General features: G+C 35.9%; 1 pseudogene; it reads left to right on the top strand.

The window, feature by feature from the left end:
- The window catches only part of LOC131988239 (SLIT and NTRK-like protein 3), a 48,456-nt pseudogene extending 20,743 nt beyond the window's left edge, over positions 1–27,713 (top strand).
- The last annotated feature ends 232 nt before the right edge of the window (positions 27,714–27,945 follow it).

Genomic DNA, 27,945 nt, shown 5'->3' with positions numbered 1-27,945 from the left:
GGAATAGTAACGTTCTTCCAGGGAGGGGAGGGGGCAGCTGATGATGTTTTCCCTGTAGTTCTTCACCTTAATATAAAGAATATGTCATGTTGTTTATGACGCACTACTGAGACGGAGATCACTTTAACTCTATTGAGTCTTATAGGGCTATTTTGTCCATTTTTGAATCCTTTTCAAGTCTTTTCTTGTCTTTGTAAGTCATCTTGTGTCTTTTTTTAATAATTTTGTGTCTTCTGTGGATGTTTTTTTTGGTCATTTTGTCTTCTCATTTTGTGTCTTTTTTTAGTCATTTTGTGTCTTTTTTTGGTCAGTTTGTCATTTTGTGTCTTTTTTTAGTCATTTTGTATCTTTTTTTTGGTCATTTGTGTCTTTTTTGGTCATTTTGTGTCTTTTTTTGTCATATTATGTCTTTTTTTGGTTATTTCGTGTCATTTTGTGTCTTTTAGTCAATTTGTGTCTTTTTTTGGTCATTTTGTGTCTTTTTTTGGCATTCTGTCTTTTTTTGGCATTTTGTGTCTTCTGTGGGGTTTTTTTGGTCATTTTGTCTTCTCATTTCTTGTCTTTTAGTCATTTTGTGTCTTTTTTAGTCATTTTGTGTCTTTTTTAGTCCTTTAATCCAACATAAAAATGTGATTTTGAAAACACTATCCTGCTCAATAAAGAATGTTAAATGTGTCAAATGTGACCAAAGGTGTCAAATCTACCATATAAGAGGGTTCCATCCAGTTCTATCATTTGATACTAAATCTATTTGAGCTTGTCTCCAGTTTTACTTGGTATATCATCATCAAACTGAAACTGGCCTCATGGAGTTTACAGCCAGAACTTTAGAGGTAAATGTACAGTAGGGCTCCACGCTGCTTTGTTTTCTAGTCTGATGGAGGCAACAAGTCTGGATTATTTGGAGCTTTTGGGGGTTAACATAACCGCGTAACTCTGCCTTCTCCTCTCTTTAGGTTCCTTTATTTTGAGTACAATGAGATCCGTGAGGTGGACCCCGGGACCCTGGACTCCATGCCGTCCCTCCAGCTGTTGTTCCTAAACGCCAACCTGCTCCGGAGCCTCCCCCTCGGCGTGTTTTCTGGAGTTAATCTGGCTCGACTCAATCTAAGAAACAACCACCTCCTGCAGCTTCCTATGGAGGGCGTGCTGGAGCACCTCACCGGACTGGTTCAGGTGGGTGCAACAACAACAAAAACAAAAAAAAATACAACCTCTGCTACTGTTTGTTTGAACCTGGTCTCACAGGAATCCGTGAAATAGCCACGGATTCGCTTAACTCAAAATCCGTGGAATAGCCACAGAATCACTCAAATTTCCGTGAAACTGACACGGATTTCGCTACAATGCAAGTTAACCCTTTATCAGGCGAAGAACTATATTTGGTCACTTCAGTGGATATCAAAATGGGGTCGAGAAAAAAATTGCAAATTTACTGGATTAAAGTGGCAAATCTACAAGAAAAAAGTTGCAGATTTAAGAGATTTAAAGTGACAAATTTGTGCGAAAAAAGTCGCAGATTTACGAGATTTAAAATGGCAAATCTACAAGAAAAAAAGTCGCAAATTTGTGTGAAAAAAGTCGCAGATTTAGGAGATTTAAAGTGGCAAATCTACAAGAAAAAAAGTCGCAGATTTGTGCGAAAAGTCGCAGATTTACGAGATTTAAAGTGGCAAATCTACAAGAAAAAAAGTTGCAGATTTGTGTGAAAAAAGTCGCAGATTTAGGAGATTTAAAGTGGCAAATCTACAAGAAAAAAAGTCGCAGATTTGTGCGAAAAAGTCGCAGATTTAGGAGATTTAAAGTGGCAAATCTACAGGAAAAAAAGTTGCAGATTTGTGTGAAAAAAGTCGCAGATTTAAGAGATTTAAAGTGGCAAATTTGTGCGAAAAAAGTCGCAGATTTACGAGATTTAAAGTGGCAAATCTATAAGAAAAAAAGTTGCAGATTTACGAGATTTAAAGTGGCAAATTTGTGCGAAAAAAGTCGCAGATTTACGAGATTTAAAGTGGCAAATCTACAAGAAAAAAAGTCGCAGATTTGTGCGAAAAAGTCGCAAATTTACGAGATTTAAAGTGGCAAATCTACAAGAAAAAAAGTTGCAGATTTACGAGATTTAAAGTGGCAAATCTACAAGAAAAAAAGTTGCAGATTTACGAGAGTTAAAGTGGCAAATTTGTGTGAAAAAAGTTGCAGATTTACGAGATTTAAAGTGGCAAATCTACAAGAAAAAAAGTCGCAGAGTTGTGCAAAAAAGTCGCAGATTTACGAGATTTAAAGTGGCAAATCTACAAGAAAAAAAGTCGCAGATTTGTGCGAAAAAATATGAACAAAGGTGTCAAATCTAACATATAAGATATGACATTAACTTGCATTGTAGCAAAATCCGTGTCAGTTTCACAGAAATCAGAGCGATTCCGTGGCTATTCCACGTTTTTTTGGGATTTAAACAAATCCGTGGCTATTCCACGGATTCCTGTGATGAGACCATGTTGGTTTGTTTCTCTGTGCTGGAGGATGATTGAGAGGGTTTGGATGCAGGTGGATGCTTGACAGAATGATTGTGATCTGCTAACCTGCTGGTGTGTAAATGAGTCAGATACCTGGCACGAAGCTTTTAGCGGATTTAGGCCAAATAACATGCATTTCACTGAGTGACAGTGGCAGTGGCAGGGTGGAAACTGGGAGATTATTGAATCGGATCACCCCCGTTGATTCACTAAACGAAAATGTGCATAATTATAGCCAGTGTGTTTATTTCAAATGTCAGACGATGAGATTAAAAGAACTAATAGATTGCCAAGACACATTACATTATCACAGCTTGATGAACTAAACAAAAACAGAAGCTCCAGATCTTGGATGGAGCTCCTCTGACTCCTGGCAGCTCTGATCTCCAGGCCTCCAGGCCTCCAGGCTCAGCTACCGCTTTTATTTTATTCTCCTCGTCATCTGCATCGTCTGTTGTTCTGAGCTCTGCCGTGGCACGTGGGACTCCGGTTTGACATTTCTAGTCATTTTGTGTCTTTTTTTGGTAATTTTGTGTCTTTTTTAGTAATTTTGTGTCTTTGTTTTAGTCATTTTGTGTCTTTTTGTGTATTTTTTTGTGTATTTTTTTGATCAATTTGTGTCTTTTTGTGAATTTTTTGTGTATTTTTTTGGTCATTTTGTGTCTTTTTTGTTGTTGCAATTTTGTGTATTTTTTTTTGGCCATTTTGCCTCTTTTTTAAGTAATTTAATTTTTTTTGTCTTTTTATTAGTAATTTTGTGTCTTCTTTTGGTCATTTTGTGCCTTTATGAGTATTTTTTGTGTCTTTTGTCATTTTTTTCTTTTTTCTGTCATTTTGTATCTTTTTTTGTCATTTTGTGTATTTTTTGGTCATTTTGTGTCTTTTTTTGTCATTTTGTGTCTTTGTTTTTGTCATTTTATGTCTTTTATAGTCATTTTATGTCTTTTTTTGGTCGTTTTGTGTATTTTTTTTGTAATTTTGTCTTTTTTTGCAATTTTGTGTTTTTTTTTGCAATTTTGTGTCTTTTTTTGCCATTTTGTGTCTTTCTTAAGTAATTTAGTTTTTTCTGTCATTATTTTGTCTTTTTATTAGTAATTTTGTGTCTTTTTTTGGTCATTTTGTGTCTTTTTTTTTAGCAAATTTGTGTCTTTTTAGTCATTTTGTGTCTTTTTTTTTAGCAATTTTGTGTCTTTTTAGTCATTTTGTGTCTTTTTTCTGTCATTTTGTGTCTTTTTTTGTGTCTTTTTTGTCATTTTGTGTCTTTTTTTGGTCAATTTGTGTCTTTTTCTTTTAGCAATTTTGTGTCTTTTTTGCCATTTTGTGTCTTTTTTTTAAGTAATTTAGTTTTTTCTGTCTTTTTATTAGTAATTTTGTGTCTATTTTCCGTCATTTTGTATCTTCTTTTGGTCATTTTGTGCCTTTTTGTGTGTCTTTTTCTGTCTTTTTTGTGTCTTTTTTTGTCATTTTGTGTCTTCTTTAGACATTTTGTGTCTTTTTTTAGTCATTTTGTGTCTTTTTTTGGTCATTTTGTGTCTTTTTTTGCTCATTTTGTGTCATTTTGTGTCTTCTTTAGTCAAATGATTGTGATCTGCTAACCTGCTGGTGTGTCAATGAGTCAGATGGCACGAAGCTTTTAGCGGATTTAGGCCAAATAACATGCATTTTGTTGAGTTTGTTTGAGTTTGTTGAAAACTGGGAGATTATTGAATTGTTTATTCCAAATGTAAACAAAAACAAAGCCCCAGATCTTGGATGGAGCCTCCTCTGACTCCTGCAGCTCTGATCTCCTGGCCTTTGGCTCAGCTGCTGGTTTTATTTTATTCTCCCGTCATCGTGTGTTGTTGTGAGTCTGCCGTGGCGTGTGGGACTCCGGTTGCGCCTCAGGTATTCTAATTGGAAAATTGCAATTGACTCGATTTGCATAAGTGGTCTTAATAAATCAGCAGCTAAACTGGAGAAAGCTGAACCCCTCAAGTTTTTGAGCACGGCTGTAATTAACGCACCTCTTTATAAAAAGGCTGAATAAATAAACTGGAGTGTTGTTAACCCTTTGATGCTCAACATGGTCTGAAGTCACCCGATATGTAGTTTTTATATTTTATATCTTTGCAATAAATTAATTTCATCATTCAGTATTGCAAGTTTTCCTCAAATAACTTGTATTTGATCATCATACATCCTAATTTTTTGTTTTCATTTTATACTTTTTTTTGGGTCATTTTGGGTCTTTTTTAAGTAATTTAGTGTTTTTCCAGTCATTTTGTGTCTTTTAAAATTTTTTTTTTTAGCAATTTTGTGTCTTTTTTTGGCCATTTTGTGTCTTTTTTAAGTAGTTTAGTTTTTTCTGTCATTTTTTTTTGTCTTTTTATTAATAATTTTGTGTCTTTTTTTGTCATTTTGTGTCTTTTTTTGGTCATTTTGTGTCTTTTTTTATTATTATTTTTACCAATTTTGTGTCTTTTTTTGGCCATTTTGTGTCTTTTTTAAGTAATTTTTTGTCTTTCTTGGTCATTTTGTGTCTTTTTTTGGTAATTTTGTGTCTTTTTTTGGCCATTTTGTGTCTTTTTTAAGTAATTTTTTGTCTTTTTGGTCATTTCGTGTCTTTTTTTGGTAATTTTGTGTCTTTTTTTGGTAATTTTATGTCTTTTTTTGGTAATTTTGAGTCTTTTTTGTAATTTTGTATCGTTTTTTGGTCATTTTGTGTCTTTTTTTGGTCATTTTGTGTCTTTTTTAAGTAATTTAGTGTTTTTTCAGTCATTTTGTGTCTTTTTTTTAGTAATTTTGTGTATTTTTTTCTGTCATTTTTTGTCTTTTTATAAGTCATTTTGTGTCTTTTTTTCCTGTCATTTTGTGTCTGTTGTAAGTAATTAACTTTTCTGTCATTTTGTGTCTTTTTTTTTATTAATTTTGTGTCTTTTTTTGTCTCAAGTGACTCGACTAAGTTTTTATATTCTATATCTTTGCAATAAATTAATCTCATCATTCAGTATTGCTAGTTTTCCTATATATATATATACATATATACATACACCTTTGCACATTAAACTGCAGCATTATGTGTCTTCTTGCTGCGTACAATGCTCCGATAAGAACCGAACCCGACGTATTACAGTTATTTCCCATCCTGCCTCCTCTCCCTTCAGCACATTTAGTGTACGAGGCTTTTCTTAGACAGCCTGAGAGCACAACGAGCTTCGGTGGGTGTGGATTAGCCTGAATGTCATTGTGAATTTCCGTTTTTTACTTTGCTCCGTGAAAAATTCCCAATCTTTTGGCCATTTTGCGTCTTTTTTAAGTAATTTAGTGTTTTTCCAGTCATTTTGTGTCTTTTTTTTTGGTCATTTTGTGTCTTTTTTAAGTAATTTAGTGTTTTTCCAGTCATTTTGTGTCTTTTTTTTTGGTCATTTTGTGTCTTTTTTAAGTAATTTAGTTATTTCTGTCATTTTGTGTCTTTTAATTAGAAATTTTGTGTCTTTTTTTGGTCATTTTTTTGTCTTTTTTAAGGAATTATGTTTTTTTTTTCTGTCATTTTGTGTCTTTTTTTTTTAGCAATTTTGTGTCTTTTTTAAGTAATTTAGTTTATTCTGTCACTTTTTTGTCTTTTTATTAGTAATTTTGTGTCTTTTTTTTCGTAATTTTGTGTCTTTTTTTTGTCATTTTGTGTCTTTTTTTCGTAATTTTGTGTCTTATTTGGTCATTTTGTGTCTTTTTTGTGTCTTTTTTTGGTAATTTTGTGTCTTTTTTTGGTCATTTCATGTCTTGTTTTGGTAATTTTGTGTCTTTTTGGTAATTTTGTATCTTTTTTTGGTAATTTTGTGTCTTATTTGGTCATTTTGTGTTTTTTTAAAGTAATTTATTGTTTTTTTCTGTCATTTTGTGTCTTTTTTTTACTAATTTTTTGTCTTTTTTGGTCATTTTCTGTCTTTTTTAAGTAATTTAGTTTTTTCTGTCATTTTTTTGTCTTTTTATTAGTAATTTTGTGTCTTTTTTTTAGTAATTACTGTTTTTTTACTGTCATTTTGTGTCTTTTTTAAGTAATTATGGTTTTTTTTCTGTCATTTTGTGTCTTTTTTTAGTAATTTTGTGTCTTTTTTTGGTGATTTTGTGTCTTTTTTTTGTGATTTTGTGTCTTTTTTATCGTCTTTAAGTTTTTATATTCTATATCTTTGTAATAAATTAATTTCATCATTCAGTATTGCAAGTTTTCCTATATATATACATATACACATAGACCTTTCCACATCTAACTGCAGCATTATGTGACTGCTTGCTGCGTACAATGCTCCGATAAGAAGCGAACCCGACGTATTACATTTATTTTCCATCCTGCCTCCTCTCCCTTCAGCACATTTAGTGTACGAGGCTTTTCTTAGACATCCTGAGAGCAGAACGAGCTTCGGTGGGTGTGGATTAGCCTGAATGTCATTGTGAATTTCCGTTTTTTTACTTTGCTCCGTGAAAAATTCCTGATCCTAGGTAGAGTGGGAGAGGCTGGCAGTTCAGGAGCTGTTTCTAAATGTTTGCTCGGGGGAAGGACGCTGCTGGTTCCTGCAGCTGGAGGAACCATGTAGAAGAGCATTATGTTTTTTGTGCTGTTATACGCCTCTGATGTCCAAAAGCATTAAAGCATCCACCAAATGGAAGTACACTGTGTGCCATATTCATAAAGCCCTGTGGTATCACCATTGTACTGCTCCAAAATCTGCAGCTCGGTAATTGAATTCATTCATTTACCGGCTTGTTATTACCCTGACAAAGCCACATTAGCGCTGCCCGTGGACCGCAGGAAATAATGTGACAATGATATCACCTGTTGACTTACTGCCGGCCTGTTTCAAGAGAGGGAAGAGAGGGATTTTTTTTTGTTTTTTGTTTTTTTCTGGGCGCTGCCGTGTGTTTTCCCAGCCAGAGTTTGCTCAGTAAAATCAAAGGGTAACACAGATGGAAGCGGGGTGAAGCTCACAGCTGCTGGAAAATAAAGAAATGTCCATTTTGTCCATTCGCTTATATTTTTTCAGAAATATCAGCGAGTGAACGTGGGTGTAACTGTTTAATCCTGTTCTTGATGGCGACAATGACTCTAAGCTATACATGCTGCTGCTTTATTATTATCAAAATGGACTTTTCTTTTTTTTTATTTTTTACAGCAGCTGCGAGCTTCACATCTTCCATCTTTAAAAGACACTAAATGACCAAAAAAAGACACAAAATGACTGAAAAAACACTAAACTACTTAAAAAAAAGACACAAAATGACCCCAAAAAAGACACAAAATTGCAAAAAAAAAAGACAAAAAATGACCAAAAAAAGACAGAAAAATGACAGAAAAAACACTAAATTACTTATAAAAAGACACAAAATGACAGAAAAAAACCTTAATTACTTAAAAAGGCACAAAATGACCAAAATAAGACACAAAATGACTGAAAAAACACAAAATTACTTTAAAAAAAACACAAAATTACCCAAAAAAGACACAAAATTGCTAAAAAAAAAAGACACAAAATTACCAAAAAAAGACACAAAATGACTGAAAAAACACTAAATTACTTAAAAAGACACAAAATGACCAAAAAAAGACACAAATTACTAATAAAAAGACAAAAAAAAGACAGAAAAAACTAACTTACTAAAAGTGTCCTGAGACTTTCCTGCTGCCACTTTTCCCCCTGAAGGAAACACAGCTTATACTGATAAATAGCACTACAGGTCAAAAATATGTATTTTTGATTTTGGGGTGAACTGTCCCTTTAAAGCTATAATAACAAACACAATTTTATAAGTTGTATAACATTGTATTAACCTGATACATCTTATAAACGATAATGCTGCTTCGTTTTTACGTTGTGACGTCATGAAGAAACAACACAAAAAAACACACAAAGACACACCAGAAACACACAAATTTTCTTAAAACAAAAAACAGAAAAAAACACACAGAAAAACCAAATTGTTTTACAAAAAAATCCCACATAAAACCATACAAAAAACAAACATAAAAATGCATAAAAAATACAAAACCCCCACAAAAAACACATTAAAAAAAACATAAAAACATGCACTTTTTTTAACAGAAAACACAGAAAAATACACAAAAATCACAAAAAACATTATACATTATACACATTACTGCCGGCCTGTTTGAAGCTCAGGAAAAGCTGGATTTTTTGTTTTTTTCTGGGCGCTGCTGTGTGTTTTCCCAGCCAGAGTTTACACAGTAAAATCAAAGGGTAACACAGATGGAAGCGGGGTGAAGCTCACAGCTGCTGGAAAAAAAAAAAAAAAAAGTCAATTTTGATAATGATAAAGCAGCAGCATGTATAGCTTAGAGTCATTGTCGCCATCAAGAACAGGATTAAACAGTTACACCCACGTTCATTTGCTGATATTTTTTTTAAAAATACCTCCCTGATGTCTTTTTTTTAAACAATTTTGTGTCTTTTTTTTGGCCATTTTGTGTCCTTTTTAAGTAATTTAGTTTTTTCTGTCATTTCTTTGTCTTTTCATTAGTAATTTTGTGTCTTTTTTAAGTAATTTAGTGTTTTTTCAGTCATTTTTTTGTCTTTTTTGGTCATTTTGTGTCTTTTTAAAGTAATTTTGTGTCTTTTTTTGTCATTTTGTGTCTTTTTAAAGTAATTTAGTTTTTTTTGTCTTTTTATTAGTAATTTTGTGTCTTTTTTAAAGTAATTTAGTGTTTTTTCAGTCATTTTGTGTCTTTTTTTTGGCCATTTTTTGTCTTTTTTAAGTAATTTAGTTTTTTTCTGTCATTTTTTTGTCTTTTTATTAGTAATTATATGTCTTTTTTGGTCATTTTGTGTCTTTTCAGTCATTTTGTGTCTTTTTTTGGCCTTTTTTTTCTTTTTTCAAGTAATTAAGGTTTTTTTCTGTCATTTCAACACAGAAAAATACACAAAAATCACAAAAAACATTATGCATTATACACATTACTGCTGTTTTTTTTTGTTTTTTTCTGGGCGCTGCCGTGTGTTTACACAGTAAAATCAAAGGGTAACACAGATGGAAGCGGGGTGAAGCTCCCAGCTGCTGTAAAAAAAAGAAAAAAAGTCCATTTTGATAATAATAAAGCAGCAGCATGTATAGCTTAGAGTCATTGTCGCCGTCAAGAACAGGATTAAACAGTTACACCCACGTTCACTCGCTGATATTTCTGAAAAAATACCTCCCTGATGTCAAAAAAACACCCGTCAGTGAGACATTACAAGGCAAATTTAAATGACTTTGGTTCTTTTATTTTTCTTTAATTAATAGCAACACAAGAGCAAAGAGTCTCCCCTTTGAAAACCAGTGAATAATATAATAAAATCAAGGTGAATCAGAGTGTGATCTGTGTTCAGGACTACATATTCGTCTCTCTCTGAGACTAAATGAAGAGATGCGTTAGCAGCAGCAGCTCTCATCACTAACAGCTGCATGCAGAAACTAGCCCACAGACACATCTCACCTTGTGTCACGTCACACAGAAAAACAATGCACACTAAAGAAAGATTGATGAGAACAACACAGAGCTTCACCAGAGGCGCCTCTGACAGGAAGCCGTTTAATAACCAACTCATATTCAGCTGATTAGCACTTTTACTCCAGTCGGTGTACAAATTTATCTTGTTTGACATTTTGGGAGATACACACTTATTTGCTTTCTACACGAGTGAGATGAGAAGAATGATACGACTCGTTTCTGTCGGCTCCGGCCAGCAGCAGCCGTTAGCTTAATGCTATAAAGCCAAGTGTATCACATTTGATACACATGTTGTTGAGACCTCTCCATCATCAGTCTGATATATTTTTTTCCTGAAAAACCTGATGTATACATGTGTTGGAGATTAAAAACAAACAAACTGAGCAACAAATTGCACAAAAATACTAAAATGATGTAGCAAAAATGATACAGGTTCATTGCTGGGTGAAAACTTCATATCAGCAGATAAATAATTTTTTTCTTGCATATTTGAATTAAATGTTAAAAGGAAAGTCTTAATAGGATAAAAATGTTCGGTTTTATGTTTTTGTTAGTTCAAGAAAAACAAACTGTGAGCAACAAATTGCACAAAAAAGGACCTGATGTATCAAATATGATACAAATTAGAATTCATATATGCAAATTTATTTATTTATTTTTGTCAGCAGGTTCAATAAATACTCAAGTTTTAAAAAAATATAATTTTCTGGCAATTATTTCACGGTTCAGGCTTTATAGGGTTAAAGACTGGGAACGGCTAACCTGGCTCCATGCAAAGTGGACAAAAGCTGTCTTTGCATTAAATCTCATTTGTTTAAAGTGGCTGTGGAGTTCAGAGTGTATTGATTGTCTCCACATGGCTCTCAATGTGGCGGCAGCTGAGCTGGCAGCGGGGTCATCCCTTTGTTTCCCATTGCATAGGAGCCTTTATCTGAAAAAGGGTCCTAAAGGGCTGTTTCCACTACAGGTCTCACTTGCCGATACTCCCCTAATTTGAATACGAGCCGTCCAGAGAGGACTTTTGTCAGGACTTTTTTCGTCCCTGTAGAAGAGCAGGGTCTTTTATCTCCCCTGAAAAAAGCCTGGTTGCTGATTGGATAGAACACTAAGCAGGATGTGATGTAGTACTCGACGCCACAACAACACGCGCCATTTGTAAAAGCCGGCGAAGCAGTGTTGCTAACTTAGCAATTTTGTTGCTATAATTAGCAACTTTTCAGCTCTTGTTAACGAGCCGCGGGGGCCGGCGGCTCGTTAACAAGAGTAAGGACGAGTCGAAGCGGCACAGTCCTCCTGCAGCAGTCTCTCCCAGCTGCAGAGCCGGAGGGGATGTTAACCCCTCAGCGTCCAGTCTGCAAATTGCAAACAGTTAGCTCTGTAGCAGTACAGTGTGTATGTGCTCACAGGCTAACAGTTAGCTCTGTAGCAGTACAGTGTGTATGTGCTAACAGGCTAACAGTTAGCTCTGTAGCATTACAGTGTGTATGTGCTGAGTGTGCTGAGATTTTCCTGGTGGCCACTTTTCCCCCTAAAGGAAACACAGCTTATACTGATAAATACCCCACAAAAACACATAAAAACATTAAACACAACATATTGTATTAAAAATGCTGAATGCACACTGCAAAATTTGAAAAACCTCTTGCGCTTGGTGGTTCTTGCATAAAAAACACAAAACCCCCACAAAAAAAATACAAAAAACACATTTAAAAAAACACACAAAAAACACATTTTGTTTTACAAAAAACACAGAAAAATACACAAAAAAAATCACAAAAAAAATTAAACACAAAATATTGTATTAAAGATGCTGAATGCACACTGCAAAATTTGCAAAAACGTCAATAAAATGATGTTGCACTTGGACACATTGTTTTAATCAAAAACACACACACACAAAAAAATAAAATCCCACAGAAAACCCACAGAAAAACATGCGTAAAAAAACACAAAAAACCCACAAAAAATACAAAAAACACACAAAAAAAACATAAAAACACACAAAAACATTCTTTTTTTTAAAATTATTACAAAAAACACAAAAATCACAAAAAAACATTAAACACAAAATATTGGATGCACACTGCAAAATTTTAAAAACCTCAGCAAAAACTTTGTTAAAATCATGTTATACTTGGTCATGGTGGTTTTCACTTTTGTTGAAAAAGAGTTGATGCACTAAATTGGACATGGAAACTTGTGTAAAAGTCAAAACTTTAGAGTTCAGCTGACAGCAGGAAACATGCTGCTGAATGTTTTTACGTCGTGACGTCATACAGAAGTCGTGATCTGGAGCTTTCTGGACTCCAGAGGGTTAATTCTGTTAAATATTATCCGTTAGTTAGCACAGCGTTTCTGACTCCTGCTGTGATTTCCAGTTGGCTGCTTGAACACAAAACTCACCAGTGAATATGTTTTAATGCACTCTCAACAAGCTATGTATGTTTTTGTGATATCAGCCAGTATTTCAGAGTAAACTGCAGAGACAGCAGAAACCACAGGTGTTTAGACATAAATACATTATCTCAATAAAAGCCCTGAAATACCAGGGAAGCTTTTAGCAGTTTGGGAATTTGACCAGTCACCTGGCATCACACCAGTGTGTTTTCTATTTCAGGAAGAAGACTGTCATTGACTAAATGCCAGTTTACAACAAAACGCTCTGCTGGCTGCACTTTTACATTTTTTCTTGCAAAATCGAGGCAGGATCCGCTCAGTAATTTATAATAAACACCTTTGTTTAACTGCAGTGGTGGGTGATATAAACATCATTAATATTGCACTTGTTGTTGCAGTATTGTTTCTATTTCAATATGATATTTAACCCTCACAGTTTAAAGTTTAATTCTATTTTATTCAGTCATTCAGTGTCTTTTTGTGTCTATTTTGGTCATTTTGTGCCTTTTTCTGGTCATTTTGTGTATTTTCTGGTCATTTTGTGTCTTTTTTTGGTCACTTTGTGTCTTTTGTTGTGTCTTTTTTAGTCATTTTGTGTCTTTTTTTGGTCATTTTGTGTCTTTTTTAGTCATTTTGTGTCTTTTTTTGGTCATTTTGTGCCTTTTTCTGGTCATTTTGTGTATTTTCTAGTCATTTTGTGTCTTTTTTTGGTCATTTCGTGTCTTTTGTTGTGTCTTTTTTGGTCATTTTTGCCTTTTTTTGGTCATTTTGTGTCATTTTGTGTCTTTTTGTGTCTTTTGTTGTGTCTTTTTTAGTAATTTTGTGTCTTCTGTGTTTTTTGGCCATTTTGTGTCTTTTTTTTTGTCAAATGTTTTTTTTTAATAGTGTTTTTCTGTTTTCAGTATCTTATAATATTACAATTCTAAATCCAATAAAGTTTGGATGCTGTGTTAATAAAAAATGCATCAAATTCATAGACAATATTTACAAAAAAACATAAAACATATTGTCTTTGTGCGGTTTTTAGTTGCATATATGTCAAAAAGGGGGAGCAAATTATTGCATTCTGTTCAATTTAAGTTTGAACCACGTTATTAGGATATGAAAATATATGAAAAATATCATATTTGGAGAGGTAATGAATCATAATATTGTATTATAGGTCAGCCCTGTTGCAGCATCGCCTGAAATGGGACAAAACTCACCAGAACTGTCACGCACTCGTGATTTAGTCCACATGAGTCCACTTATCTCTGCATTATTAATAGGCTCATATTTGTGCCAAAATATACTGTACATCATGATTTATTTGCTGAAACCAAGCAGTATATGTAAACTCACAAGTTCAGCACTGAAAAATATACATGATGATGTCATGCAACAGCTGAATCATTGTCATTTCTTTTTAGTTTTGTTCTGTTTCCTCCATGTCTGAATCTTTTCATCCTGCCTGTATTCACCACTAAAACATGTTTAAATACCATGTTGGTATATTTTTCCACCTATATGACCTGATAATAATAATTATTGATTTTTTGTTCTGACTTACTGGATCAACATTGAGAACCAAAAAGAAACAAAGAAAAACCAACATAAACGTAACAATTTTGGCCATTTTGTGTCTTTTTTGTGTCTTTTTTAGTTATTTTGTGTATTTTTTTGGCCATTTTGTGTCTTTTTAGTTATTTTGTGTCTTTTTTGGTCATTTTTTTGTCTTTTTGTGTCTTTTTGTGTCTTTGTTAAGTAATTTTGTGTCTTCTGTGGGTTTTTTAGGTCATTTTGTCTCCTCATTTGTTTCTTTTTTGGTCATTTTGTGTCTTTTTTAGTTATTTTGTGTCTTTTTTTAGTCATTTTTTTGTCCTTTTGTGTATTTTTCAAGTCATTTTGTATCTTTTTTGGTCATTATTTAGTCATTTTGTGTCTTTTTTGGTCATTTTGTGTCTTTTGTTGTGTCTTTTTTGTCATTTTGTGTTTTTTTTGTCAATTTGTTTCTTTTTTAGTCATTTTGTGTATTTTTTAAGTCATTTTGTCTCTTTTTTTTTGTCATTTTGTATCTTTTGTTGTGTCTTTCTTAGTTATTTTGTGTCTTTTTTTGTCATTTTGTGTCTTTTTTTTGTCATTTTGTGTCTTTTTTTAGTCATTTTGTGTCTTTTTTTAAGTCATTTTGTCAAACTGAAACTGGCCTCATGGAGTTTACAGCCAGAACTTTAGAGGTAAATGTACAGTAGGGCTCCACGCTGCTTTGTTTTCTAGTCTGATGGAGGCAACACGTCTTTTGGACGCTCCACAGGGTTAAATCTTCTCTCCCGTCTGCATGCTTTACAAAAAAAGACGTGCATTTTTTTGCAGTATTGTATTTTTGTGAGAGTAAAAACATACTCCTATCATGTCGACATACTTCCAGAGCAATAATCGTCACACTTCAAACACAGAAGAATCCAGATATCTAACACACAGCAGGATTAAAAGTCAGTGTTTGTTTTCCCTCAGAATAAAAGATCAAGGAGCCTTTTTCAAGACTCACCATGTTGCACTGATGTTCTGCAATCACACAGAGGCAGAGATGCCAATTTCTCCACCGACAATAGCCTCAATGGAGCAGAAAGTCTTTGCTCTTTGCTCTTTGCTATTACTAGCGCTCTCTCTCTCCACCTACATGAAACACAAACTGCTGGAGAGAACGAGTTCATGCCCCTTCTCGAGGGGTTGTTGAAGTCGCTCTGGGAAATATGGGAAATCACTATCTGAGGTAGAAGTCGACGAGGCAGGCAAAGGGAGCGTGAGTACACTATGAAACTAAATTACAACGCTTGAGAAGAAGAAGAGAAAAACCTCCTGCAAGCTGCACAAATCTGACGCTGCCACAGTCAGAGTCCAGGAGAGGATTCTGGGACGCGTTTTTGTGGTTTTGTGTGTGTAAACAGATTATTAAACCTCTAAAGTCCAGGAGATTTTGGTTCAGATGTGTCAACTTCCTCTGCATTAATTTCTGTCTCTGTTTATCATCTTTCAGTCTGTCCTTACATCACATGCATGGCTCCTTTTTCTCCACACAAACTTGGCTTTCAGTCTGAAAATGGCCCAAAAAACAAAATGACTAAAAAAAGACAGAAAATGACTAAAAAAAGACACAAAATGACCAAAAAATGACACAAAATGACAAAAAAAGACACAAAATGACCAAAAAATGACACAAAAGTCTTTATTTAGTCATTTTGTGTCAAATTTGTCAACTTCCTCTGCATTAATTTCTGTCTCTGTTTATCATCTTTCAGTCTGTCCTTACATCACATGCATGGCTCCTTTTTCTCCACACAAACTTGGCTTTCAGTCTGAAAATGGCCCAAAAAACAAAATGACTAAAAAAAGACAGAAAATGACTAAAAAAAGACACAAAATGACCAAAAAATGACACAAAATGACAAAAAAAGACACAAAATGACCAAAAAATGACACAAAAGTCTTTATTTAGTCATTTTGTGTCAAATTTGTCAACTTCCTCTGCATTAATTTCTGTCTCTGTTTATCATCTTTCAGTCTGTCCTTACATCACATGCATGGCTCCTTTTTCTCACCACAAACTTGGCTATCAGTCAGATTTTACATTTTATTTTAATTAACAAAGAATACCATTTATACGCACAAAAACAGCAGGAAAAAAAAATTGTATATTTCTTGGGTAGTTGCTTTTTATAAGCCCATATAGTGTTTTTTAACCTCTCCCGCAATTACTGTTCTTGTTTCATTTAGTTTTTTTGTAATTGTCTTTTCTTATGGTGCAAATAAATAAATAAATAGTCTATAAACCATCTAAAAACATCACTGAGTTGGTTATTGTAAATCAGGGGTCTCAAAGTCAAATTACCTGGGGGCCGCTGGAGGCAGAATCAAAATGACCAAAAAAAGACACAAAATGACCAAGAAATACACAGAATTACCAAAAAAGACTGAAAATTATTTTAAAAAGACACAAAATGACCAAAAAAAAACAAAAATTACAGAAAAAAAAACGAAATTACTTAAAAAAAGAAACAAAATTACCAAAAAAGACACAGAATTACCAAAAATGACACAAAAAGACACAAAATGAGTAAAAAAAGACACAAAAAAGACACAAAATGACCAAAAAAAGACACAAAATTTGTAAAAAAGACACAACAAAAGACACAAAATGACCACAATTGTTACGCTAAACACACAAGACACAAATAAAAACAAAATTACTCAAAAAAGACACAAAATTACTAAAAAGGACACAAAATTATTTTAAAAAGACAAAAAATTACCAAAAGAAACACAAATTTACAAAAAAAAAGACACAAAATTATTTTAAAAACACAAAAAATTGCCAAAAAAAGACACAAAATTACCAAAAACAGTAATTAAAGGGACCTTCCACACACAACATGGTAAAGTGCCATTCATATAAAACTCACAATAAACTTTCATATCAAGGTGGGGGCCACAAAATATCATCACGAGGGCCACAATTGGCCCGTGGGCCGCCAGTTTGAGACCCCCGTAACATCTCACATATACTGGAGCCATAAAGAGCCCTTTCTAATATACACAGATTCAGTAAAACTGCGTCTCCTGCAGATTCTTCTCCTCCTCTAATGAATTATTTTCATTCTGGCTGTGTGTATTATTGAGAAGACAATGAAACTCATTGATCATTGATCATTGATCAGTATGGAGACACCAGCAACTATCCTGCACCACAACCATCAAACCTGCTGCTGGTATCGACTATATTTCTATATTTCTATATTTCTATGTTTCTGTGCTCTAACTGGAGCCGTCCTGCTGATGGACAGCAGATTATTGCTTTTTTTTTTTTTCGGGGGGCAAAGTGATCAATTATAAGACATCCTGAGTTTCTCCCCTGATGTAATTTTTTTTATGGCTCCCAAGTAAATTTGAGGCCAATCATTGCCTGATCTTTGATCTGCGTTGTGATGATAAAAACCCACAAGAGCAGAATTTACTCCTCTGCGGCTAACGCCTGGCAGTTAACATCATAAATGGATGGCAGGCTGAATATATTATCTGACAAAGAAGGTTTTTTCTTTGTTTTTCTAGAGTTTCTAGCTGGATATGATAACAAGAAGCATCAAAAAGGGTGAATGCTGCAACCAGAACGGTTTCATTTAAACAAGACTCTGGTGGAATGACTTTACTAAAAGGCTTTTTGTTAAAGAAAAAGTTTCATGCACTCATATTTCCTGTACCACCAGCAAATGAAATGGGCCAAAACTCACCAGTACAGTCAAATATAGTGTATATGATGATTTATTTGGTGAAAGCAAGCAATATATATACACAAAACGACACAAAATTACTAAAAAAGACACATAAAGACACAAATTGACCAAAAAAAGACACAAAATTACTAAAAAAAGACACAAAAAGACAACAGCATTATTAATAGGCTCATATTTGTGCCAAAATATAGAGATATCATGATTTATTTGGTGAAAGCAAGCAATATATATACACAAAATGACACAAAATGACTAAAAAAGACACATAAAGACACAAATTGACAAAAAAAGACACAAAAAGACACAAAATGACTAAAAAAAACAAACACAAAATGACTAAAAAAGACACATAAAGACACAAATTGACCAAAAAAAGACACAAAATGACAAAAAAACAAACACAAAATGGCTAAAAAAAGACACAAAAAGACAACAGCATTATTAATATGCTCATATTTGTGCCAAAATATAGTGTATATCATGATTTATTTGGTGAAACCAAGTGATATATGTTAACTGAGAAGTTCAGCACCCCCATATAGCCCAAATGGATCGATCCTTTATTCCATAATAGTTGGAATAGTCCACTATTCGGGTCATTCCTGTAAAATATACATGATTATGTCATGCAATCGCTGAATCAGGGTCATATTTCTTTTTAAATGTTCTTTCCCGTCTGCATGCCCTACAAAAACAGACCTGCATTTTTGCTCTCATTTCTCGAGGAGGATTGTATTTTGCCAGGCTGAATATATTGCCTGACAAAGGAGGTTTTTTAGATGTTTTTCTAGAATTTCTAGCTGGATATGATAACAAGAAGCATCAAAAATGATGAATGTTGCAACCAGAATGGCTACATTTAAAGAAGACTCTGTTGGCCACCAGTGGTGGAAATAGTGGAAATAACTACCTCAAATTGAGTGAGAAAGTGAATCAAAGATCAAGTCGAAGTTCCTTTTAGTTTTCTTTATTATCAGACATCAGAATACACTGTCTAGCTACAGCTGAGGAGAACTTTTTTCAATCTAAAAGGTCCTTTTCTAATCAATCCTGAAGTCTCTCTGCCTTTTTCTGTCTGTGTCAGATCATTTAATTCAAATATTCCATCCCAAACCCAACGTATGGGCACGTTTTCCCCGTGAACGAGCACGCTGCTAAGTCTACTTTTAAAACCTTAAAAGGACTTCAACTTATACTGTTTATATTCAAATTCCACAGCCTCTAATGCAGACCTGGGCCACATCCGGCCCATTGGCTGTCCTTGTCCGGCCCCTATGAGGTTAACCAGAAATTAGAAATCAATACAACCGCAGTGCTTTTAATATGAAGACTCGACTCTTTAACTGATAGTTCACAAGATTTATTTCAAATCGTAGCTCCATGAACATAAAAATAAGACATTCCTTGGTCACCTTGTGAATCCACCATAAGAGCTAACAAACATTAGCATTAGCACATGAGCTAACAAGCACTTTACTATAGTTAAGACAACAAATATAGCCACTAATATATATGACAGAAGAAAATAAACTTTAATAAACCTTGTGTCCTGTCAGCCAGCCACTATAGAAGCCTTTTTGATATTTTATTCGTTTGTTTGTTTTTAATTTTTACTGCTCTACCTTTTATTTCCTGTCACTACCTTTCAAAATAAAAGCACCCGTTTCACACTGGACGGCGCCTTTTCAAAAATAAAAGCATCACAACATTGTAAAACACCTTGAAAATTTACAAACATGAAAAATCAAGCTATATAATACAAATAGCAACCTTGCTAAAAGACATTTACAGTTGTGTTTAAAATTAATGTTAAAGTGATATAGTGATTGGAGTATTTACTAATTTTTACTGCTATACTTGATTTACTCCACATTAACAGTCTTATCATAACATGTATTCTTATCAGTAGCAGCTCAAAACCAGATAATTTACTGTATTTTATGAAGCAATTAAATTAATATTAAGCAGAATTTAGTTCAGAGTTTTTGTCCGGCCCCTGCAACCTTCGTGATATTGGTCATGTTTTCCTTGGGAAAATTAATTGCCCACCCCTGCTCTATTGTCTGATAAATCCCAGATCCTACAGTACATTATTCTGGTTTAAACCAGCATGGAGACTCTGGTTGTTATGCACCCAGATAGTCACAATGAGCCTTTAACTAAAGCAGAAGACTTACACCAAAAGTAACAATAAAATACACACCTTGGAACATAAAATATGCTACAAAAGGCTTTTAGTTAAAGACAAAGTTTCATGCAGTGTCATTTCCTGCAGCAGCAGCACCTGTCGGACTAACTGAGGCTCTATAATTTCCCTTCTAAAGCCACCTTTGATTGACAGGATGACAGCAAATCACACACTAGGTGACCAGGCGTATAAATGTAAACGGTGTTGGACGTGTTGGACAGATGCTAGAGGAAGAGGAGGGGACGGAGCCCTCAGGGACGGAAAACAATAAATGCTTCAAGAATCTCAACCAGATGGAGGACTGTACTTATCAAAGTTATAAAACTGCAAAAACAAGCTGACATTTCAGTCATAGTGTTGATTTAAAATGTCACCTTGTTGTTTGTTGTTTTTATATATCTGTGTTCATGTTGAATTATAGACCAAAACACACAGACACTTTAACTCTACGGAGTCTTTCCATCCTGCCTGTATTCACCTCTTAAAACATGTTTAAATACCATGTTGGTATATTTTTTCACCTATATGACCTGATAATAATAATTGATTTTTTATTCTGATTTACTGGATCAACATTTAGAACCAAAAAGAAACAAAGAAAAACCAACATAAATGTGATCTAGTTTAGAGGAACAATTTTGGTCATTTTGTATCTTTTTTAGTGATTTTGTGTCTTTTTGTGTCTTTTTTGGCCATTTTGTGTCTTTTTTTAGTCATTTTTTGTCTTTTTGTGTCTTTTTTTTCCGTAATTTTGTGTGTCGTGGCAATTTTGACAACTGCACTAAGTAAATAGGTGAGCTGGCCAAACACAAAGCACTCAGTACTCTGTTCAGCAAGTTTTATTTGCACATCCGTGTTCCATACACCGCACAATCCCAAATGGCTCTTTTACAGTACAACAAAGCCCCGTACACCGCTCGACTTATATCTGTTGTATTTCCCAACATTGATTCTTCAGCAAGTCTCAATGTGGCCCTATCTTTTTTGGTCATTTTGTGTCTTTTTTGTGTCTTTTTTGGTCATTTTGTGTCTTTTGTTGTGTCTTTTTTAGTTATTTTGTGTCTTTTTTTGGTCATTTTGTGGGTTTTTTGTGTCTTTTGCTCTGTGTTTTTTAGTCATTTTGTGTCTTTTTTGGTCATTTTGTGTCTTTTGTGTTGTTTTGGTCATTTTGTCTCCTCATTTGTTTCTTTTTTAGTCATTTTGTGTCTTTTTTTTTGTCATTTTGTGTCTTTTTGTGGGGTTTTTTGTATCTTTTTTTGTCATTTAGTCTTCTGTGTTTTTTGGTAATTTTGTGTCGTTTTGTCTCTCTTTTAGTCTTTTAGTGTCTTTTTTTAGTCTTTTTGTGTCTTGTTTTAGTAATTTTTTTGTCTTTTTGTGTCTTTTTTTGCTAATTTTGTGTGTCGTGGCAATTTGAACAACTGCACTAAGTTAATGGGTGAGCTGGCCAAACACAAAGCACTCAATACTCTCTGTTCAGCAAGTTTTATTAGCACATTCGTGTTCCATACACCGCACAATCCCGAATGGCTCTTTTACAGTACAACAAAGGCCCGTACACCGCTCGACTTATGTCTGTTGTATTTCCCAACATTGATTCTTCAGCAAGTCTCAATGTGGCCCTCTCTTTTTTGGTCATTTTGTGTCTTTTTTGTGTCTTTTTTAGTTATTTTGTGTCTTTTTTTGGTCATTTTGTGGGTTTTTTGTGTCTTTTGCTCTGTGTTTTTTAGTCATTTTGTGTCTTTTTTGGTCATTTTGTGTCTTTTGTGTTGTTTTGGTCATTTTGTCTCCTCATTTGTTTCTTTTTTAGTCATTTTGTGTCTTTTTTTGTCATTTTGTGTCTTTTTGTGGGGTTTTTTGTGTCTTTTTTTGTCATTTAGTCTTCTGTGTTTTTTGGTCATTTTGTGTCGTTTTGTCTCTCTTTTAGTCTTTTAGTGTCTTTTTTTAGTCTTTTTGTGTCTTGTTTTCGTAATTTTTTTGTCTTTTTGTGTCTTTTTTTGCGTAATTTTGTGTGTCGTGGCAATTTTGACAACTGCACTAAGTTAATGGGTGAGCTGGCCAAACACAAAGCACTCAATACTCTGTTCAACAAGTTTTATTAGCACATTCGTGTTCCATACACCGCACAATCCCGAATGGCTCTTTTACAGTACAACAAAGCCCCGTACACCGCTCGACTTATATCTGTTGTATTTCCCAACATTGATTCTTCAGCAAGTCTCAATGCGGCCCTATCTTCCTGCCCTAAACATCACCTCAGGACAGACCCCACTCATCTACGTGTTCCCATCTCTCATGGTGTTATCAGAGTTAAGTTCACAGAGTGAGTTCCCACAATGCCTTGTGTCTTGAATATCAATTAGGTCGCCGCCTACTTCATGTCCCACCATGCAGGAAACACCAATTTTTCCTTCACATTGTGTCTTTTTGTGTCTTTTTAGGTCATTTTGTGTCTTTTGTTGTGTCTTTTTTAGTTATTTTGTGTCTTTTTTTTGGTCATTTTGTGTCTTTTGTGTTGTTTTGGTGTCTTTTTGTCTCCTAATTTGTTTCTTTTTTAGTAATTTTGTGTCTTTTTTTGGTCATTTTGTGTCTTTTTGTGTCTTTTTTTAGTAATTTTGTGTCTTTTTGTGTCTTTTTTGGTCATTTTGTGTCTTTTTGAGGGGGTTTTGTGTCTTTTGTTGTGTGTTTTTTAGTCATTTTGTGTCTTTTTTGGTCATTTTGTGTCTTTTGTGTTGTTTTGGTGTCTTTTTGGTCATTTTGGTCATTTTGTCTCCTAATTTGTTTCTTTTTTAGTCATTTTGTGTCTTTTTTTGGTCATTTTGTGTCTTTTAGTTGGTCATTTTGTGTAATTTTGTGGGGTTTTTGTGTCTTTTTGGTCATTTTATGTCTTTTGTTGTGTCTTTTTCAGTTATTTTGTGCCTTTTTTGGTAATTTTGTGGGTTTTTTTGTGTCTTTTTTATGTCTTTTTAGTCATTTTTGTATCTTTTTGTCTTTTTTGGTCATTTTGTGTTATTTTGTGTCTTTTTTGTCATTTTTTTTGTCATTTTGTCTCTTTCTTTAGTCATTTTGTGTCATTTTGTGTCTTTTTTTAGTCATTTTGTGTCTTTTCTGCTGTGTTTTGACGTCTGGATGTGATGAAGAACTCTGACTCCAGAGAGTTAATATAGTGGAAGTGTTGTAACTGAGTTAAATCTGCAGCAGACGGTTGTTTCTACTCACCCTCCAGTTGCAATTATGTCGTTATCAAAGCCACACAAAAGCCCACAGTGGGCTAACTCCAATAAAGTGAAGGAGCGTCCTGTTGGTGGGGAACGAGTCCTCCCACAGCTCCCACTACCACAACGCTGAATCATCTCAAAAAGCTCCCGTCTCCTCCTGCGAGCCAGGGAGTCGGCCTAACCAAATTAGCATGACAACATTTGTGCAGCTCCTTGGAAGTGTGACAGAGAGAATATCAGCTTTCATTGCCAATGTCACTGCTAAAGATATGGAGGAGATCAGTTCTGTTCAGTTCAGACAATACGACGTGATGGGAGTGATTTCCCTTTGTGCATAATGTGCTTTACCCTTTTTGTTTCTTTTTTTGGGTAATTTTGTGTCTTTTTGTGGCGTTTTTTGTGTCTTATTTAGTCATTTTGTGTCTTGTTTTGGTCATTTTGTGTCTTTTTGTGTCTTTTTTTGTTATTTTGTGTCCTTTATTGGTCATTTTGTGTCTTTCTGTGGGTTTTTGGTCATTTGGTGTCTTTGTGTCTTTTTTTTTGTCATTTTGTCTTTTCTGCTTTGTTTTTACATCTGGATGTGTTGAAGAAGTCATGCTTTGGCGCTTTTGGTGACTCATTTTGTGTCTTTTTGCGTCATTTGTTGTGTCTTTTAAGTTATTTTGTGTCTTTTTTGGGTCATTTTGTGTCTTTGTTGCATTTTTTGTGTCTTTTGTTGTGTCTTTTTTAGTCATTTTGTGTCTTCTGTGTCTTTTTTTAGTCATTTTGTGTCTTTTTTAGTCATTTTGTGTCTTTTCTGCTTTGTTTTTACATCTGGATGTGATGTAAGTCATGCTTTGGTGCTTTCGGTGACTCCAGAGGGTTAATACATCATCTCAAAAAGCTCCCGTCTCTTGCTGCGAGCCAGGGAGTCGTCCTAACCAAATTAGCATGACAACATTTGTGCAGCTCCTTGGAAGTGTGACAGAGAGAATATCAGCTTTCATTGCCAATGTCACTGCTAAAGATATGGAGGAGATCAGTTCTGCAGACAATACGACGTGATGGGAGTGATTTCCCTTTGTGCATAATCTGCTTTACCCTTTTCAAAATGTGGCAAAGTGAATATTTGAGTTTGTTTTTAGGACACGCAATCAATAGCTGGCAATGAGAAAATGGATTTACGCACACACCTATTGGATTATAGCACAGGGGAGAGTTGCATCACATCCCGTCTATTGTTGAAAACAAAGTGCTGTGATACTCTCACATGCTCGTCACACACAAGCTGCCGGTGAGTTTTGTCAATAACCACTTATGTAAACTCTGAGTGGTCTTTATTGTAAACTGAAATATTCCTATAACCTGCTGTAGCACATGTGTGAACAAGTTTTAAAGAGAGCTCTTGTGGGTGGTACAAGTTGAATTGGTCACAGTTGTTCTCCATTATTGAGAGCGTATCTCGCCGTGCACAGTCATTCAGGAAATGTAAGCACTTCACTGTTTGGATGACCCTATAATGACATTATTTACATTAATCAGTACTTTTTATCACCTGCATATTTCAAAAAATCATTAAAACAAAAAAAAGCTGGCCATCGTGGAGAGCTGTTATGCAAATGATGCAGGAAACTCATTTTCCGTATATTGTAGCTGGTGAAAGGCAAAGGTAGCAGAGAAAACATCATTTGTCTCGTTGTCACCTTGTTAGAGTGCCAGTTATAGTGGGTTTCTCTCCAACACAACAGACAGTCACATAGTTACTCACCAAAAAAGACACAACAACAGACACAAAATGGCCAAAAAAGACACAAAATGACCAAAAAAAGACACAAGTGACCAAAAAAGACACAAATAAGACACAAAAAGACACAAAATGACCAAAAAAGACACAAAATGACCAAAAAAAGACACAAATGACCAAAAAAGACACAAAAAAGACACAAAAAGACACAAAATGACCAAAAAAGACACTAAATGACCAAAAAAACAACACAAAACTAGAACATTTCCTCTGGGTAAATAGTGAAAGGGCCACGGGGGCTACTGCCGGTGTGTGTACACTATGATGAGATTCTTCAGAGATTTATAACAATTAATACTAGTAATGTTATGATACTATATAATATACAAGGAGCACACCTACAACAAGCATTCCTTTACAAGTATTTATTTATACAGCAACCTATGACCTTTAACCTCAAAATGTGTGTGTGTGTGTATGTGTGTGTGTGTGTGTGTGTGTGTGTGTGCGTGTGTGTCTGTGTGTGAAACGTGTATCTGGAGGAGTGTGCGTGCTTACGTGCATGTGTGTGCTTGTATCTATAACTGTATCAGAGCAAAGATCAAAGTCAGTCAGAGCAATCAACAGAATTAACTGCCGCTGTAGAATGTTCCGTAACAGTGACAGCAGCCAGAGGTGAACAGACTGGAATTTCTGGCCTCGAACAGAAAGCATTTTTGGCAAAACCATAATACCTATCATTGATCCGACTTCACTTTGAGCGTCCTGAGTTCTTCCTGAACGTCTACATTTTGTGTCCTTTTGTGTCTTTTTGTCTTTTTTTTGTCATTTTGTGTCTTTTTTTAGTCATCGTGGAGAGCTGTTATGCAAATGCAGGAAACTCATTCTCCATATATTGTAGCTGGTGAAAAGCAAAGGTAGCAGAGAAAACATAATTTGTCTCGTTGTCACCTTATTAGAGTGCCAGCTATAGTGGATTTCTCTCCAACACAACAGACAGTCACAAAGTTACTAATATATATCACAAGCTTGTCAGCAAATTTAGCATTTCTTGTTTACATTCCACACATTGATTCATGGGTTTCTACTGCACAGCAGAGCAGTAATTAGAGCTGTAACACGATGACAGAACGCTGTGGTGTTGTGTTTCTCCAGGTGGACATTTTGTGTCTTTTTTGGTCGTATTGTGTCTTTTGTTGTATCTTTTTTAGTAATTTTGTATCTTTTTTTAGTAATTTTGTGTCTTTTTTAGTCATTTTGTGTCTTCTTTTAGTCATTTTGTATCTTTTTTTAGTCATTTTGTGTCTTTTGTTGTGTCTTTTTTTAGTCATTTTGTGTCTTTTTTGGTCATTTTGTGTCTTTTGCTACGTCTTTTTTAGTTATGTTGTGTCTTTTTAGTCATTTTGTGTCTTTTTTTAATCATTGTGTGTCTTGTTTTTTTTTTTGGTCATTCTGTCTTCTCATTTTGTGTCTATATTGGTCTTTTTGTGTATTTTTTGGTCATTTTGTGTCTTTTATTAGTCATTTTGTGTCTTTTAGTAGTCATTTTGTGTCTTTTTTTAGTCATTTTCCGTATATTGTAGCTGGTGAAAAGCAAAGGTAGCAGAGAAAACATAATTTCGTTGTACATCAGACAGTCACAAAGTTACTAATACATATCACAAGCATGTCAGCAAATTTGGCATTTCTTGTTTACATTCCACACATTGATTCATGGGTTTCCACTGCACAGCAGAGCAGTAATTAGAGCTGTAACACGATGACAGAACGCTGTGGTGTTGTGTTTCTGTGTGTTTCTCCAGGTGGACCTGCAGCAGAACCCCTGGGAGTGCAACTGTGAAGCAGCTCCGCTGAAGCGTTGGCTGGAGGGGCTGAGCGCCGTGGTGGTGGTGGGGGAGGTGGTCTGCCATTCCCCGGAAAAGACTAAAGGTGTAGACCTGCGCTCCCTCTCCATGGAGCTGCTGTGCCCTGAGCTGGAGCCCCAGGAGGACCAGGAGCACAAGGAGGAGACAGCCACTTCCTCCACGGCCGCAGACAGCGGCGACGTCTCCGTGGGCTACCCCGGCGCCGGCCTGGGCCCCCGGCCCCCCCCCGGGGAAGGACTCCATCCCGCTGTCGGTGCTGGTGCTCAGCCTGCTGGTGCTGTTCGTGTCGGCGTTCTTCGCGGCGGCGGCGCTAATCGCCTACGCCCTGAGGAGGCGGGACAAGCTGCCGTTCCGCCGCCAGGGAGAGGTCGACATCCAGATGGAGTGCGGCATCTTCCCCGAGCAGACGCACCACCACCACCACCACCACCACCACGGCCTCCCGGAGACGCCGCCCCTCCCCCCGCCCGAACACAACCACGTCTACGACACCATCCTGCCCCCGGACGCCGCCTCGTCCAAGGCCGCCAACCCGGTTGCCGTGGCGGCGCCGCACATGTGTAGCAACCCCATCTACAAGGAGGAGACGGAGACGCAGCAGCAGACGTTTGCAGCTTCTGCTGCAGACGGCGAGGGAGGGTACTGCTCCGCGGCGGAGAAGGAGAGGGAGTGGACTCTGGAGGTGTCCTCGTCGCCCATCAACACCGTCACAGGCGCCATGGGGCCGCTGCCCGGTCTCCACGGCAACGGCATCCTCTGCCCGACGGTGATCGACAGCCAGGGCCCGACGCCCAAAGTGGAACTGGTGGACTGCCTCTTCAGACTCCCCGCCCCGGAGTTCAGAGACCTGCCGGACCGGTACGCCAGGCCGCCGCCACGCTACCCCCACCCCCACCCCCACCCACAGGACGCCAAACAGGACGCCAGACCAGAGCAAACGCTCGTGGTCACCACCGCCAGCTCCTCAGCGGGCGGGAGCAGCGGCAGCCAGAGCGAGCAGGGAGCCAGGCTGAGGACCACGCCGGACTACATGGAGGTGCTGGATCGGTCTTACCAGTTTTAACCTCCCCCATCCCCTCTTCCTCTTCCTCCTCCTCTTCCTCCTGCTGTCCCTCTTCTCTTCTCGTCTCCCCTAATGATGAATCATCCAGAAACAATGACTCCTGTACAGAGGCTGGTGTGAGCCTGTGGGGGAGCGGGACTACACTACACACATGTTTATTCCTGGATAATGAGCTGCTGAGGTCAGTTTTTGTATTTTCCCCACTACTGGCGTCTAGGTTGGCAAAGGATTTAGCTGATCCCA

This window comes from Centropristis striata, chromosome 16 (assembly GCF_030273125.1).
Source record: "Centropristis striata isolate RG_2023a ecotype Rhode Island chromosome 16, C.striata_1.0, whole genome shotgun sequence".
In the NCBI taxonomy this organism is placed as follows: Eukaryota; Metazoa; Chordata; class Actinopteri; order Perciformes; family Serranidae; genus Centropristis; species Centropristis striata.
The sequence above is the reverse complement of the archived record's forward strand: the minus strand, read 5'-3'. Positions and strand labels throughout refer to the sequence as shown.